Here is a 15,709-nt window from a genome sequence, read left to right as displayed (position 1 = left end):
GAAGGAGGGCCTGAGGACCTGCTGAGGAGATGGGGCAGTTTTTACAAAGAAGAGTCTACATTGGATTTTTGTTCTAAGTCTAATTTCTGACCTTTCATCTTGTTAAGAGAGTCCCCAGAGTTAACTCTTATATTCCTTTGCACCCACTTTTTAATTCAATAAGACAATTGTTTAAGATGGGAGCTCTCTAAAATTTTTTCCTTTCAAATATAGTCAATTCAGAGGATCCATCTTCTGATCATTGATGAGTAGGATCTTATATTAATCTCAGTAGTGACTCAAACCAATAAACCTTTTTATGGCTTAACCATGGACACAAGAGGCATCCCCAGAGACAGTCCAAACAATGCAGCCTTGCAGACAGTTTACTCCCAGAATTAGCTTAGGAAAGCACAGGTGGTAACTAGGAGGGGCCCTGTTTTCAAACAGTTGTTCCAAAACACAGGGAATCATACAACCCCTCCCTTTTGAACAAAATAGGTGATTTACCAAACCAGAAGTTCCCTCACTTCTTTTTTTTTAAATTCCCTAAGCTCAGATCCATAGCTATTCAGGTGACTGCCAGAGGCATATGCATCCTCCAGCTGGTGGAGACCAGAGAGAATATTCTCAGTGGTCATAAAGTAGACAAAGGAAAACAATGACTATCTCTGGGAAGAAAAAGAATCAATAGCAAACAAAAGTACTCATAACAAATTTTACCAAAGTCACTATACCCAAGGAACTACTTCACACAAATATTTTCTCCTGCTAGTCTAAATTTGGAAATGAAGGGACCAAAAAAAAAAAAAAAAATTCTCTTTTGTCTCTTGACAGGGCACACAGAGAGAGATCCAGGAGAATCAACTTTGGTAAGAATTCTTAACCTTCACTGGCTTCTGCCAGTTTTCCAGGATCTGATCTGTAGGCTCTAATCTGCAGTGAGTATGGTATCTCAGAAAGTCTCCTGGTTGGCTCACCAAAACTGTAAGGGAGGAAAAATAATTTTCCTTCTACCCTTCTAGGTTCTGGGCTGAGACACTCCCTGAAATAAAAGAGAGATCAGCAGGAAAACAACAAACTTAATTTCATTTGTATGGGGCCCCAAAGATATGAGACCCAAAGAAGTGACCAGAGCAGTCAGCTTTTATAGACAAAAAAACAATACATTTGTGAAGAACTGACAAGACAAAGAAGTCTGGGCTTGGAGTGGTAAATAGTAAAGAAGTAACAAGTTTTATTTATATGGCCTTCTTGGCCCTGAATTCCCTCTCTCTAGTAATAAGAATGCCCTCTACCATTCTGGTACAGGGAAGGTACCTTTCACATGAGAGATTTATTTCCTGCATTTAGGGGGGGAAAGGAGGACCAGAGTGTCCTTCTTATACCAGCTGTTTCTTGAGTAACTTAATTCAAAATAATCAATATACCAAAGTGGCATATTTTGGGGTGGTCTGTCCTGAACCCCATCAGATGTACACATAATAATATTAGTTACAACATTGTTTATAGCTAGAAACAACCCAAATATTTATCATTAGGGAGGACTGATTAAATAAATGATGTGTATTCAGTGGAATACTATATAACCATTAGAAAGAATGAGATAGATCTATGCATACTGATAGGGAACAATCTCTAGGATATCAAACTGTAAAACAAGAACAGTATGTCTACTATGCTAATAATTATTTTGCTATTTAAGTTCTTTAATCTTTAAAATATTTTAAATGGAAAGAGAAGAGCATGTACAAGTTTTAAAGCAAAAACTGTATAATTAATTTAATGAATTTGCCTCCCAACCCAAGAGCTAGTGAGATAGGAGGGAAGGGGGCAGGGCACAACTATTAAAAGAATGACATAGATATTGAGGATATGACAAAAACTGGTTAGAACCAACTAGGCCCAAATGGCACAAGATTCAACTTCCAGTAGAGCTTGAGTCTCATTATATGCTCATTGTAAAATATCAGCATGCTGAATGACACATCTACATCCATGTGGGCAGTGGCCCAATTCCTAGAAATCCCCCAAAGAGCTGGAATAATTCTCCCACTTGTTATCATAAGAAATTACCCAGCCCATAGAAACTAACAACATCATACCCTAGGGCGTCTCGTCTTCTGAGACAGCCCACAGTCTGTCTATGCAGTGTGTATCTCCCTGAATAAATCTTTCTACTTCGGCTTGCTCTTGAATTCTTTCCTGTGCAAAGCCAAGGACTCTCACTCGGCGGCCCGTCCCAGAGACTCACTTGACACCTGGGATGTGACCATCTTCTCATGCCCAGTCTTCCTGCAACACTAAGATGTTCCAAAAACTTACTTCTGTACTCCAAAACTTCCATCTCTCTGCCTCCTCCTAAGAGGTAATCACTGTCCTGATTTTTGTGCTTATCTTTCCTTTGCTTTTTATTTTCATTATTTTTATCACATCTATGTGTATGCTTATACAAAATATTGTTTATATTAGCTTTTTTCATGAATTTTATGAAAATCACAATACTGTATTTTGATTTATGTAACCTGGTATGTTTTACTCAATATTGTTTTAGGATTCATCCATGTTCTTGAAGGTCACTGTAGGTCATCAATTTTCACTGCAGTGTCATATTCCACTATATGAATTTACTTACCCATTTTTTCTTACTTTTTTTCTGTTATGAGCATTCTTGTACATATGGGTGCTTCAACTATACTTCAATAAAAATGTTCTGTTTCAAATAATAAAACTCAGAATACTCAGAATGAATTTTTAAAAAGAAACAAAAGGTATAAAGAGTAGAGATGAAGCCTTAAAAAATCTATTTGCAGATAACAGGATGATTTACATAGAAAACATCAACTAATTTGTAAAGCAACCAGAACTAATAAGTGAATTTAGCAAGTTCACAGGATTCAAGGACAAAACACGAATATCAACTGTGTCTTAATTATAATTAGCAAACAATTGAAAAATAAAAAACTTTAATTCCATTTATAATAATGTCAAAAAGTATGAAAAATGTGAGAATAAATTTGCCAAAAAATAAAAAACCCCAAGACCTCTAACTGTAAACTACAAAACACTGCTGAAAGAAATTAAAAGAGTATCTAAATAAATGTAGTTCATGGATATAACATGCTCCAAGTTTATGGATTAGAAGGCTCAATATTTCCACAGTGGCTGCACCAAACAGCATTCCAACCAGCAGTGTGGGAGGGTTCCCTTTTCTCCACAGCCTCTCCAGCATTTGTCATTTGTGGACTTTTGAATGATGGCCATTCTGACTGGTGTGAGGTGATACCTCACTGTAGTTTTGATTTGCATTTCTCTGATAATTAGTGATACTGAGCATTTTTTCATGTGCCTATTGATCATTTGTATTTCTTTCTTGGAGAATTGCTTGTTTAGGTCTTCTGCCCATTTTTGGATTGGGTTGTTTGTTTTTTTCTTATTAAGTCATATGAGTTCCTTATATATTCTGGAGATCAAGCCTTTGTTGGTTTCATTTGCAAAAATTTTCTCCCATTCCATAGGTTGTCGTTTTGTTTTACTTATGGTTTCCTTTGCTGTGCAGAAGCTTGTAAGTTTAATTAGGTCCCATTTGTTTATTCTTGCTTTTATTTCTATTGCTTGGGTAGACTGCCCTAGGAGAACATTTTTGAGATGTATGTGAGATAATGTTTTGCCTATATTTTCTTCTAGGAGGTTTATCATATCTTGTCTTATGTTTAAGTCAGTATGGAGATTCCTCAAAAGACTAGGAATAGACTTACCATATGAACCAGTAATCCCACTCCTGGGCATATATCCAGAAGGAACCCTACTTCAAAAAGACACCTGCATCCCAATGTTCATAGCAGCACTATTTACAATAGCCAAGACATGGAAACAGCCTAAATGTCCATCAACAGATGACTGGATAAAGATGTGGTATATTTATACAATGGAATACTATTCAGCCATAAAAAACAACAACATAACACCATTTGCAGCAACATGGATGTCCCTGAAGAATGTCATTCTAAGTGAAGTAAGCCAGAAAGAGAAAGAAAAATACCATATGAGATCACTCATATGTGGAATCTAAAAAAAAAAAAAAAAAAAAGGACATAAATACAAAACAGAAACAGACTCATAGACACAGAATACAAACTTGTGGTTGCCAAGGGAGCCAGGGGGTGGGAAGGGACAGACTTGGATTTCAATTTGTAGATACTGACAGGCATATGCAGAATAGATAAACAAGATTATACTGTATAGCACAGGGAAATATATACAAGATCTTGTGGTAGCTCACAGCAAAAAAAAAAAAATGTGACAATGAATATATGTATGTTCATGTGTAACTGAAAAATTGTGCTCTACACTGGAATTTGACACAACATTATAAAATGACTATAACTCAGTTAAAAAAATGTTAATAAAACACACACACACACACGCAAGAAGCCTCAATATTAAGATCTCAAATCCTCAAATTGTTCTAAAGATTTAAACCAATCCCAATCATAATTCCACTACTTCTTGTTTTTTTTAAGAAATTGATAAACAATTATATACTTGAAATTTGCTAAGAAAATAGCACTTAAATATTCTCACCAAAAAAAATTAAAGAAAGAAAGAAAAGAAAAGAAAAGAAAAGAAAAGAAAAAAAAAATTGGCAAACTACTCTAAAATTTATATGCAAACGCAAAGGACCTAGAATAACCAAAGCAATACCAAGAAAGAACAAAGTCGCAGGACTTAGACTTTCTGACTTCAAGACTTAAAACTTCCTATTCAAAATAGTGTAATACTATCATAGGAACCAACAAATAGATTAATGGAAATAAAATAGAGTTCATAAATAGACCCAAATATATATGGTCATTTTGTTATTTTATTGAGATATAATTTACATGAGTAAAATTTGATCTTTTCAATGTACAACTGTCCCTTTGTATCTGTGGGCAATTGGTTCCAGGACTTCCTGCAGATACCAGAATCCACAGAAACTCAAGTCCCTTATATAAAATGGTATAGTATTTGCATATAACCTACGTAAATCCTCCTGTATACTTTAAATCAATTATTACTTATAATAACTTGTTCAATGTAAGTGCTATACAAATAGCTGCTGACACATGACAAATTCAAGTTTTGCTTTTTGGAACTTTCTGGAATTTCTTCCCAAATATTTTTGATCTGCAGTTGGTTGAATCCACAGATGTGGAACCAATGGATAGAGAGAGCCAACTATACAGTTATATGTGTTTGGGGCATCTTCTATACTGTTACAAAGATCAGGCTTGTCCCTCCCTTTGCTAATACTACATTGTCTTTATTATTATAGCTTTATAATAAATCTTGATATTTAGTAAGTCTACTGCCCATTCTCTGTTCTCCTTTAAGTGTATGTTGCTTTATATTTGGATTTGTCTTTTTTTATATAAAAACTTTGGAATCATTTTGTCAATGTCCATGAAAAATCCCATTAGGAATATGAAAGGAATTGCATGGAATCTATAGATTAATTTGGAAAGGATGAATATGTTTGCAATACTGAGTCTTTCCATTTATGAACTTGAACTATATCTCTACTTATTCAGGTCATATATAGTATTGTTTCATAAAGTTTTCTGTATATAGGACTTGCCTTACATGTTAAATTAATTTATAAGTATACCTTACAGCGTTTATTTTTTGTTTTTACTATTGTAAATGGCTTCCTTTTAAAGAGAGCTTTCGGTTGAAGTATGATATCCATAGAGAAAAGTACACAAAATCATAAGTGTACAGCTCAATGAATTTTCACAAACTGAATACATATTTACCAGAAGATAGAACACTAGCAGTCCCACAGAAGACTCCCTCTTCACAGTTACTACTTCCTTTCTTCCCCTCAAAAAATCACCATATTGGTTTTTAAAACTGTACATTAGTTTTGTTTGCTTTTGAACTTTATATTAATGGAATCATCCAGGGTGTGCTCTTTTGTGACTACCTTCTCTCACTCAAGTTATGTTTGTGAAATTCCAACAATGTTTCGAGGTATAGTCATCATTTGTACATTTTGTGGCTGTATAGTATTTCACCTTACAAAAAAGTCACACTTATTTATTCATTCTATTACTGATGGCTATTTGAGCTGCTTCCAGCTTGGGGCTATTAAGAATAGAGTTGCTATGAACACTCTTGTACATGTCTTTGTGTGTGTGTGTGTGTGTGTGTGTGTGTGTGTGTGTGTGTGTGTGTAACTGACCTACAATACCTTAGTTCCAAGTGTACAACATAGTGATTCAATATTTCTATACACTACAAAATGATCATAAGTCTACTTACCATCTGTCACCAAAGTTATTTCAATATTATTGACTATATTTATATTTCCCATGCTGTACATTTCATCCCTGTGACTCATTTATTTTGTACATGGAAATTTGTACCTCAATCTCCCTTACCTATTTCACTTATCCCCCATTCCCTCCCCTCTGGTAACCACCTGTTGGTTTTCTGTATCTATAAGCCTGTTTCTGTTTTGTTATGTTTGTTCATTTGTTTTTTAGATTCCACATATAAGTGAAATCATATGATATTTGTCCTTCTCTGCCTGACTTATTTCATTTAGCGTAATACCTTCTAGGTCCATCCATGTTGTCACAAATGGCAAGATTTCATTCTTTTTATGGCTGAGTAATATTCCATTGTGTGTATGTGTATATATATGTAGATGTAGATGTAGATGTAGATGTAGATGTAGATGTAGATGTGTGTATAGATACCTTTTTAAATTAGTGTTTTTGTTTTCTTTGAAAAAATCCCCAGAAGTGGAATTGCTAGATCATATGGTGGTTCTATTTTTAATTTTTTGAGGAACCTCCATACTGTTTTTCACAGTGGTTGCTCCAATTTACATTCCCACCAACAGTGCACAAGGGTTCCACATCCTAACCCACATTTGTTAATTGTAGATTTTTTGATGATAGCCATCCTGACAGGTGTCATTGTGACTTTGATTTGCATTCCCCTGATGCTTAGTGATCTTACATATCTTTTCCTGTGTCTGTTGGCCATTTGTATATGTTCTTTGGAAAAATGTTTATTTTAAAACCAGGTTGTTTATTTGATGTTGAGTTATATGAGTTCTTTGTATGTTTTGGATATTTAACCTCTTTTCAGATATATTATTTGCAAATGTGTTCTCCCAAAGCCAGTCTTTTCACTTTGCTGATACCTTTCTTCTCTGTGCAAAAGCTTTTTAGTCCTATTTGTCTATTTTTGCTTTTGTTTCCCTTGCCTGAGGAGACAGATCCCAAAAAATGTTGCTAAGATCAATGTCAAAGAGTATACTGCCATGTTTTCTCCCAGGAATTTTATGGTTTCAGGTCTTATAAGCCTTTCCTTAGGTCAGTAGCCCGCTTCCAGAGTGCTTTATTTCTGTCCATGATACCACCACTCACCTAGCTCTGGCATGCAAAACCTTAGAATCATCCAAGACCCATGCCGCAGCCTCCTCCTTTAAGATGCATCTTCGTAAACTTTTATTTCCTTTTCATCATAGAAACGTTAGGATTAAAAGTGACCCAAGAGAAGAAATATGGTTCAATCTAATTTGATAGATGAGGAAAATGAAACCTATGAGACCACAGAACTAGTGAGGAATACAGTTGGGAGCCAAGTTTAACTTCAAATTTAATGCTAATTCTTCTATTGCCATCAGATGTGAGCAATTCAAGGGCAGGGGCCATCTTGCCCTGCTCCTCACAGAGCTTCAGACACATGGTAGTTGCTTAATAAATAGATGTTGAAATTGAATTCTACTCTCTAACTCAGACGTTCCCTCATGCTTAGACTACTGCAGTAACCTAACAGTCTCTCCTCCTGCAAACCCCATTTCTTCCAATCCATCTTTGCCACCACTGAAGAGCTGAAATTTAATTGAGTACGTATCATCACCCTGCTCAGAAACTGTCACAGGTTCCCTCCTGCAAAAATATTGAGATTCAAATACAAGCTGGGATGCAAGTCTTAATCACTTCTTCACACTCACTTCCCCCTCCTTCAAATGGAAAGATCCTTTATCTTTCTGCCTGCAGGCTTGACCCCTATGTTCAAAGCTATTTCCCCAAAGAATCTTCTCTGATTCCTTTACTGTCTGTACCACTCATATTGTCCTCGACATGTGGTGTCCTCTACTGTTATCCTTGCTCCCTAACTAGACTGGAAGTGCTTGAGGGCAGGGACTGTTTCTCATGTTAAATTTGAATCTCCAGCCCCTAGCTCACAGTAGAAAATCAACAAATATTTGCTAATAATTATACCAGTAAGTATAAACACAAATTTACCTCAAGCATTCATGCACACATTTCAAGCACTCTTTTGAACACTTAACATTTTGCCTATATTAGGAAATCTGAAGGTAATACCTTCTTCTTCCATGTATTGATTATGTACTTCATTCATTGTGGGACAAGCCTTAGGTTTTTTGTTTATTTATTTTTTGTGGGATTTTTGTTTGTTGGTTGGCTGACTGGTTGGTTGATTTGCTAAAAGGCAGCATTGTGTGTGATGAAGCACTGTTTTTTTTTTCAGTTTTATTGAGATATAATTGACATACAGCTCTGCATATATTTGTATTTCTGCAGTGACATCGTGAAAATTTAAATGCTCAGTGAGGAACTTCAAAATTCTCTTCTATTTCTCCTGTCCCACATTCTCCAAACCAATCAGATGCTCAACTGTGTCAATTCTACCTCTAAGATGTCTGTTATCTTCACCCTACCTTCAACATCCAGGTACAGATCCTAACATCACTCACCCAGGCCATAGACTCTCAAGTTACTTCATTCACTGAAGGGTGTTGGGATGACTTGTCAATTACTAGGGCAAATTAAAGTATGTGAGTCCATTTGGAGAGTAGGAAGCAAACATATTAGAGAAGTGTGGTAGAGCTGCCTATCTGAGAAAGTTGGAAGACTATGCCCCAAGAGGTTACCAGAAGTTACTTTCCATTTCTATATTTGTAATTCCTGCTTTTTTTTCTGAAATGAACATATGTGGATAATGGGGTCTGGAACAATAACCTTATTTAGATTAAATATACAACTAATTCATATACACAGGTTGACAACACTAATGTGTTATTACTATATAAAGTTCTGCAAAGGACAAAAATCAGATCAAGGGCTTGTGAAGAGAGGGAGCACTAACTACAAAGAGGCATAAGGGACCTTTTTTTGGGCAATGGAAATATTCTACATCTTGATATTAGTGGTGGTAACATGACTCTGTATTTGTCAAAACTCAGAACTGTATACCCAATGGAGTGAATTTTGCCAAATGTAAATTATTCCTCAGTAAATATAACTTTAAAGGAAAGAGTTATATAGTATACAAGTTTATAGAGTGAGTCAGGCAAGCCCACTTTCAGTCATCATATCCTCAGCCCAATCCGCCCATGTCCACTTCCCTGGCAAGAGACAATCACTATTTACCTTTGCGGTATTTCCTTTTGGTTATCTCTCCACCCCTACTTCTGCCCCGCAAACACTTTTCTAAAAAATTGAGATATAACTGACATATTACACTGCCTTAGTTTTATGTATACAACATAATGATTTGATACACATATATACTATTAAATGATTACCACAATAAGTTTACTTAACATCCATGACCACACATAGTTATAAAACTTTTCTCCATGATGTGAACTTTTAAGATCTACTCTCTTAGCAAATTTTAAAATACACAATACAGTATTGTTAGCTCTAGTCATCATGCTGTACGTTACATCCCCAGGACTTATCTATAACTGGAAATTCAAACCTTTTGGCCACCTTTACCCATTTCGCCCACTCCCTGACTCCCATTCCCTGTCTCTGGCAACCACCCAACTGTATTTTATAGCTATGTGTTCATAGTTGTTTTTTTGTTTTAGATTCCACATATAAATGAGATCATACAATATTTTTCTTTCTCTGTCTAGTTCACTTAGCATAATGCTTTCAAGGTCCATACATATAGCCACAAATGGTAGGAGTTTCTTCTTTTTATGGCTGAATAATATTCATTATTATAATATATATGATACATATATAATTTTCTTTATTCACTTAGGTTTCTTTGGACACTTAGGTTGTTTCCATGTCTGTACCTTTCTTTTTCTACTTAACAATATAGCTTAGAAATCACTCCATATCAGTTTGCAGAGATTTTCCTCATTTTCTTTTACAGCTTCCTAGGGTCCACTGTATGGATATAACATATTAAAAATAACATAAACAGATACAACTAATATGAATAGGGAAACTAGGGTGGATGTTTGAGCTCGGCCCTGAAATATAGGAAAAAACACATTATTAAACCAGTCTCCTTCTTGTATATGTATATCTAGATTATTACCAGGATTTTGAAATTAAAAATTATTCCAGAATGAGTAGTCATATGCATATTATCTTTATATGATTTAGATGAGTACCTTCAGGGTAAATTCCTAAAGCTAAAATTGCTGGGTTAAGGTGTAAATGCATTTATAGTTTCGTTCGGGTCAAATCCCATGTCACAGAGGTAGTGCCCTTTTGCACTCTCAGCAGTAATGTATGAGAGCCAACAGCATGTGTGGTCAAACTTCAGGATGCCTGCCCATCTGATAAGGGAAGAAGTTGTGTAGTCAATTTGTATTTCTCTTACTATGAATCAGCGTGATCTTTTAAAAGCCTTTTTGCTGCGAATCTCTTCCCACCTAAATACTCCCTGCACACTGAATGTTGGCAAGTTTAACACCTTTTAGAGTCTTCCTAAACTTTCCTAGAGTTTTCTGTGCTGACGACTACTAACACTCCTCCTTCTAGCATTCAATGTCCTCTGCCTTCAGTCTCAACTCACTTCTCAAGTGTATCTCCAACTCTTCTCACATATCACGAGAGCAGACAGACTGGATTCATTACCCCTAAATACACCTCATTTGAGGTAGTGACCTCTTTTGGGAATGGCAGGGATTCTCTTTCCAAGAGTAGGTATTTTTTTTCTGTATTTCAGGGCCCCGCTCAAACGTCCACCCTGATTTCCTCTGTTTATATTAGTTGTATCTATTTATAAGTCATCCTCCCTACTGGACTATGGACATAATACCAACAACTTCTCTAGGGGAAGAGAGACATACCAAATCACTGAGGAGGTTTTTTCTTTTAATAAACATACTCATATGTTCAGCTCATCACTCAACAACAGGTGTATAAAAATTTCTGGAGAAATGTGGCACGTTCTGGGGATATGGATACAGTGATGAAAAAACAGGTAAGTTATCATTCTTAAGGTGCTCACATTCTGGCAGAGGCAGTTGATAAAGAAATCAGTAAATGAACAAGGAGTCAGAGTGAAAAGCACCAATTAGAGAAATAATGTTTCCAGTTTTTGCTTTATGTGTTGTGTTATTAGATGCATCTATATTTATAATTAGAATATCCTCCTGATGGATTGATTCATTTAATATTACAAAAGTCCTTCTTTATCTCTAGTAATATTTTAAAAAATCTGTTTTAACTGATATTAGTATAGCCATTCCAATTTCCTTAAGGTTGCTGTTTGCATGATATATCCTTTTCCAACCCTTTACTTTCAATCTATTTGTATTTTAAACCTAAAATGTATCTCCTGTAGAATATAGTTGAATCTTATATTTTTAAAAATCCAGTTTGACAATATCTGCCTTTTCATTGCATTATTTAATCCATTTACTTTTTTTTAAATTGTAATATAGTCGGTTTACAATGTTGTGTCAATTTCTGGTGTACAGCATAGTAGTTCACTCATACATATACATACATATATTTATTTTCATATTCCTTTTCATTATAGGTTACTACAAGATACTGAATATAGGTCCCTGAGCTATACAGTATAAACTTATTTATCTATTTTATATACAGTAGTTAGTACCTGCAAATCTCAAACTCCCAATTTATCCCTTCCCACCCTGTTTAATCCATTTACATTTAATGTTATTCTTGATATAGTTGAAATTAAATGCCATTTTACTTTTTGTTTTCTATGTCTCATGGCTTTTTTGTTCCTCTACTTCTCTTTTATTGCCTTCTTTTGCATCAGGTGAATATTTTCTAATGTAACATTTTATTTCCTTTCATGGTTTTTTCCACTATATTTCTTTGCAATATTTTTAGGGGCTATTCAAGGGCTTATCATATACATCTTATCAGAATCTACTTCAGATTTATATTAACTTAATTCCAGCAAGATATAAGTATGTTAATGCTATATAGTTCTCTTCCCTCTTCCTACTTTTTGTACTATTATTTTGCTATTACATCTATATGTGTAACAAACCCAATAATACATTGCTATAACTACTACTTTATATAATTTTATCTGTTGAAGAATAATCTCTGAAAAGAGAAAGGAGAGAAAGTATATATTTATACATTTATAGAGTTGTATTAACCTTCTTATTTATCATCTCTGGTTCTCTTCATTTGTTCCTGTAGATTCCAATTACCACCTGGTATTATTTCCTTTCTCCAGTACAACTTTGTTCTTATCCACCTTCTTTGTATGATTATTGTCACACATACTACATTTCTATGTTATAGGTCCAACAAACAATTATATACTTATTGTTTCCTACAAATGGAGGAGGTGGCTTGTGGTAGGAGTAAGGATGGCTCATCCTTGGCTGCGAGTGTCTGCCATAGATGTGATGATGCAGCTGGGAGCCAAAAGGGAGGGGCAGGTTACTGTTGGCACTGGAGACAATAGGTCAGCCAGCTGGGCAGTCATCTCTACAGCTGTCAGCTGGGAATGCTGTTTGTTGGGTGGAGTCCCAAGTTATTATTAGGTACTACAGTGACTTAAACAATCACATGTAACACTATGTTTATACACACTTGCACCTGTGTCTTTGACTAGAGACAAGCTCCCAACTATGCATAAAATCTGTGCATGACTATATGCCTGACTCACAGGAGAAGCCCTAGGAATGTTGTTAAACTGATTTAAATACAGAATATACATGTCCTCACCTATAAAGAGAAACTTCTGATAGACTATTACAAAATATAGGCTTTGAGATGTATTTCCAGGGGTCAGGATAGCTTTCTGGAAATCTGTCTACACATTCTACCTAGAATCTGCAGTAGGGACACAGACATAAACATCTGCCTATAAACATCTCTCTACACAGGTACACACAGTATTAACAATAAATAAAGCTGAACATTAATTAAAGCAGTAAAAATCGATTTTACTCAGTAACTAGTAGCAGTAGGGGAAAGAGCTGAACTCCATTCTGATATGTGCAGATGTGACTCAGAATTTTAAAGGGAGAGTGAGAGAAAAGGGAGGGGAAGAGAGTGGGGACTCAAGAAAAAAATTACGAAGGACGGATCAGGGTAAGATTACGCCAGCTGTGTCTATTGGCTGGCAATTATTAAAGTTAAGACTCTATCCTCCAAGGAGACAGGGACCAGAGGATCTATCCTTCCTGATAGGAATGGCTTTCTAGTCCTTGGGAAGGACACTCTTGAGTTGTTGGGAGATATGTATACATCCCAAAGAGGAAGGAGTCCCAATTGTAAGCCCTTTTTAGTAAATGCTCTAAGAAAGAGTAGTCAAGGAGGATCTAGAACAAGCAGTAAATTTTCCTAGGAGCCTTCAACTTTCTCAGTCAGACATTTTGGGGGAGGCAGGGTGGGAAGTTGCACTGGGGTCATCCCAGGGACATGGCCTTATGCTGCTAGAAGCCATGCAAGAACTCGGATGGGGTCCTATGTGCTGAGAATTCTGCAGCTCTCAACACACACACACGCACACAAACCCACACCAGGTACACCCTATCCCTCCACACACATTCACATTCTTATTTAGTACCTTATTCCACCCTCAGCTCTATTGGAACCATACTCAAATTCTTACTCTCCTTTGGAAATCCTATAAATCTTAAATGGAGCAATGTGTAGCCCTGAGGGCTGAATCCTGGCACAAACCCCAGGGCAGGGGCCTGCCAAGGAAGGATACTGGCCACACAGTGCACTTGTGGGAAGGAGACCCAACAAAGTCCCTCCTGTCTGCAACCACACTCATCACCACCCAGCCCAACCACACATCCAGGGACACATCAAGTGGCTTCTCAGTGACAGCCCAAGGAATAGACTTGAGGTCTACGTAGGGGAAAAGAGAAGCCCTCCAAAATGCCCGTCAATTGTAGCATCTATAAACAATCCATCCTCCAGCACTCAGAACACCTAAAACAGGATCTGGTCTACACAGCCAGTCCCTCTGGGAGCTGCTGCTGAGATGCCACCAGCTGCTCTGTCTTGCCTCCCTCTGTTCCCTAAAAGGTGAGACGATCTTACTGTAATAATATTGAATGCCACAGTAAGGAAGTTATTCCCTTGACAATTTTTCCCTAGTCCTTCTAGTTATGTCAAGTAGAATGGCTCTGTTTGATGCTCCTCAATCTTTAATATCTTGTTGAAGATTAGAGCCTTTGGCAGTCAACCAAAGCCTAGCTAGAATTTATCAACAATAATATAATTGTTTTGTTTTTGTTATGTTTCTTTATAGTTACCTTATTTTTTGGCAAGGAATATTGGGTATTCCATTTGTGATAGTGATGTATAGTTTTCTTTTTTATATGTACTTATTTCAGTAAAAAATGAGTCATTTAATGAATGTCCATCACAGCAAGAAGCAAAGAGAAAACTGAAGGAACAGAGTGAACAGGTGAAAACATCTCCCAGAGCAGCCTTTGACTTCTCTCTAGCCATGGCACCATGGAAGTAACTTCAGCTTCCAGCATGACAGAGGACTTTCATATATCCTTTGCCCAGACTCACCAACTATTATTTGTTTTATTATTTTCTTTCTCTCTCTTTGTATGTGGGCATACATAATTACATATAATACAAAACACACATATTTGTATATATGTACACATACACACATATTTTTCCAAAATTAAATGAAAGTGTATTAGAGACATCATGTTCCTTTATCCCTAAACACTTCAATGTGTCTTTCCTAAGAGCAAGGACAATATCTTACATAGTACAACTAGCAAAGTCCTTTGCAGTGGGTCAGAGTGCTGGTTTGCTGGCACTGAGCTCTGCTCTGCAGAATGCACCTACTCCAGGAATGACCTGGTGGCTACATCCTCACCAGCCTACCCTGCCCACTTGGGCCCTCAACTCCTCCCCTGCCAGCCCTGGAGCTGACCCTGCACCAGAAGAGCCACTGCATCTGAGCCCTGAAGCAGCCCAGGACTTGGGATTCCCCAGAGGGCCTTAGCCTGAGCCCCCAAGGTGAGCTGGGGGTACAGGAGGTCCTCATGATCTCGTTTAGGGGAAGCAGAGGAAAGGGCTATTGCCTGGTGCTATCCCAGGACAGCTGGATGAGGGCTAAATATTAGAAAGTGGGAACTCTTCCTTGATCTGAATGCCTCCTCAGCACGAGCTGACTGTGCCTCCTCTTGCCCTCTCTGACAGCTGGGGCCACACCACCAGCAGCCCCATCGCACCACCCCAAGAACTCCAAATAGTACTGCTTGCCCTGCTTCCAGAAGGGAACCATCCCAGGAAATCAGGGTGAGAGCTCCCATCTCCACCAGACCCTGCACTGTCTCTCAGGGGAACTGTGAGGCATTGAGAATTTCTCTACCATCCTCACCTGTTCCTTCTTAAATCAAGGGAGTCCCCGTTTGTGGCTAGAAGCACATTTTCCTAAGCCATCTCCTTTCCTCTATATACACACT

Source organism: Camelus bactrianus, chromosome 9 (genome assembly GCF_048773025.1).
Source record: "Camelus bactrianus isolate YW-2024 breed Bactrian camel chromosome 9, ASM4877302v1, whole genome shotgun sequence".
Taxonomy (NCBI): Eukaryota; Metazoa; Chordata; class Mammalia; order Artiodactyla; family Camelidae; genus Camelus; species Camelus bactrianus.
Note: the sequence above shows the minus strand (reverse complement) of the source record.